General features: G+C 40.5%; 1 long non-coding RNA gene across 1 annotated transcript; it reads right to left on the reverse strand.

Moving 5' to 3' along the window:
• Positions 1 to 443: 443 nt before the first annotated feature.
• LOC106525023 (uncharacterized) lies at positions 444 to 1,941 on the reverse strand. Its single transcript, XR_001311059.1, has 3 exons — positions 1,863 to 1,941; positions 646 to 726; positions 444 to 578 (listed from the first exon to the last, which is right to left on the reverse strand). It is a non-coding gene; the product is annotated as an uncharacterized LOC106525023 (long non-coding RNA).
• Positions 1,942 to 2,817: the final 876 nt, after the last annotated feature.

Below are 2,817 nucleotides of genomic sequence, written 5' to 3' on the forward strand. Positions count from 1 at the left end.
CTCATGTTTTAAAATAAATTATATTTATTTTCACTGTTGTCAACCTTGAACGGACACAGCTAGTCAACCACACAGACATGACTATAAAAGACATTGAGCTAAAATTTGGTGTGGCTGTAACTGAGAGTCAACCCAAAACTCTTACTCTAAGCACCAACAAATCAGACAAGTTCTTAGTTTAAAACTTTGGTGTGTGACTCAACAAGTTGGTGATATGCATTGCTTCAAATAAATCTAGTTTAGTTCTGTTTGTAAATAAAGTCCCACTTTGCGCTAAAGTTCTTTTTATAAAACCAGATTAGCTCTTTATAAACAGGTTAGGTAAGAATTTGTAAATGAATCATTAATTTATAAAACAGTTTGTTTATCTTCTGGACACAAATAGAAACAAGTTATCCAAATAACATCCCTCTCCTTTCATCAAATAAAAATATTTTCTTGACTTTTAATTATTGATCCATTCCTTAGAAGAAAGTTAGCTTTACCTTTGTGTTTCCTGTAGTGAACCTATCCAATAACCATCAACGGCAGAACCACTAATGTAACACACAGCCGGATGATTGTTGTAGAGAAATGACCTAAAAACAAACAAAAAAAGATAGATGAAACACTTATTTCAGCAAAAAACTTCATAAGGGCACCCACCTGCCGTTGAGCCTGTGGGGGAGCTCTCCGGCGAGGGTCTTGTGGTCCAGCCTTGGCTTCCGCGGGTCAGCTGGGATAAGCCTGAAACAGTGACAGTTTTCAGATACTCTCAAACCCCCCAACAGAACGCCTCACTGATGGAGGTTTTTCCTTGGTATTTGATAGAGTTGCCTCTCTGTGTTTTCATGATTGAAGGTTCTGACTGGTGTTTGTGCTTATGCACCAAACAACATTTTTAATTACCCAGCCTCTGCATGGGGTCCTGGAAGGGGTGCTGTCTGACGATTCTGTTCTATTGGGTGACTTCAATGGCGATGTGGGCTTCGACAGAGTTATCTGGAAGGCGGTGGTTCAAAAGAAAGGCCTCCCCAGTTGACACTTCAGTTGTCAACTGATCACCACCTGGTTGTGAATTGGATCCTGTGGGGAGAGAGGCTGCCAGACAGCCCTGGTAAACCTAAATGTATAGTGAGCGTAAACTGGAAACATCTAGTGGATCCTTCTGTCCCTGCACTCTTCAACTCTCACCTCTGGGAGAGTTTTTCACAAGTCAGGACATGGAATCCAAATGGGCCATGTTCAGAATCTCGTTGAAGGAGCTGTGGCCTGAAGATCATTGGTGCCTATTGCAGAAGCAACTAAAGGATGGTCTGCTGCACACCCGGGGTGATGGAGACCATTAGGCTGAAGAAGAGGCCTTCAGAGATTGGCTTTCCCAGAGGACCCCTGAAGTAGCCAATGGGTAGAGGGTGGCCAGAAAGGTTGCAGCTTCAGTGGTTGCAGTGGTTGGGCATGGGAGGAATTCAGGGAGGCCATAGAAAATATATTTTGGATAGACTCAAAGAGATTCTAGAAAACCATTTGGTGATTCAGAAAAGGAAAGTGTTCCCTGTCCTGGGATGTGCTGCTGATCCAGACTGAGGATAATGTTAAATGGTGGAAGGAACACTTTGAGACAAAGTCTGATGACTCAGAGCAAGATCAGTCCATTACCACAACAGAGGTCACCAAGGTAGTTGATGGAACATGAGGCTGGCAGAGGCTTGGTGTCCTCTGTGTGTTTTCAGAAGTGTTTGTAAGGGGAAGACTGGTTCATCTCCCTCCAGTTGTGCTGGTTCATTTTGATCTGGTTAGTTGTTTCCTCAGGTATCACAACATCAAAAATTTACCAGTTACAGTACCAAATATGAAAAAAAGAAATAAAACCTCTTATTTACCTTTTTCTTGTTTGGAAACAATCAGCCAGCTTTCTGGAGTTTCTCCTTCTCCAGAGATTCTGCACTTATAACGTCCTTCATCAGACTTGGAGACATTTTGGACAATAAAGTTGCTTGTATAGCTGGTGCTTAGAAGTACACCATCTTTGTAGAAACGACTGATGTGTTGCAGATCACTTTTCTTGTTGGTACACCAGAGAGTCAGGTCAGATCCTTCCATCACTGGTTGGACAGGAATGGTCAGGATCACCAAACCAGCTGAGAAACATGAAGATGATAGTTTGATTGTACTTTAACTCAGATTTACCACACAGTACAGTTAATGGTGTCCGTACCAGTAACAGAGATGTTGACAGAGTTGGTCACTCCTCCTCCATCGTTTTCACACCAGTATTCTCCACTGTGTTGTTCAAACAAAGGATTAATTGTGCAGGATGGAGCTGATGTGTTACATGTTTCAGTGAAAACTTCTGGATCAACTTCATGGAGTTTCTGTTTCACTCTCCACGTCTCCATCTCATCGATCAGCTCACACCCAACAGAGACAGACTCATATTCGAAGAACTGAAGTCTCTCAGGAACAATTGTAGGAAAAGTTGCTTCTGAACAGAGCAAGTGAGAAAAATCTGTCAATAAATGTGTCTTATACTTAATAAAGAATATATTTTAAAAAGGAAAATCAAAACAACAAAAAGTCTTTGAAATAATAAATACAACCAATTAACTTGTATTTATTTCAGCGGGTGTTTGGGCAGCTATAAGGATCAGTTTATGTTGATTTAACTATGAACTACATTGTATTTAATTGTAAAACAAAACATAATTTAGCAGCATTTGTTTGGTCAGATGTCAAACTCCCATCAACTTCAACATTAAAATGATGAAATCAGTTACATCAATGAAACAATAAAAATGACTTACATGAACAACAAAGGTCGTACAGGAGAACAACAGT

The sequence above is a fragment of the Austrofundulus limnaeus genome, unplaced genomic scaffold (assembly GCF_001266775.1).
Source record: "Austrofundulus limnaeus strain Quisiro unplaced genomic scaffold, Austrofundulus_limnaeus-1.0 Scaffold209, whole genome shotgun sequence".
Taxonomy (NCBI): domain Eukaryota; kingdom Metazoa; phylum Chordata; class Actinopteri; order Cyprinodontiformes; family Rivulidae; genus Austrofundulus; species Austrofundulus limnaeus.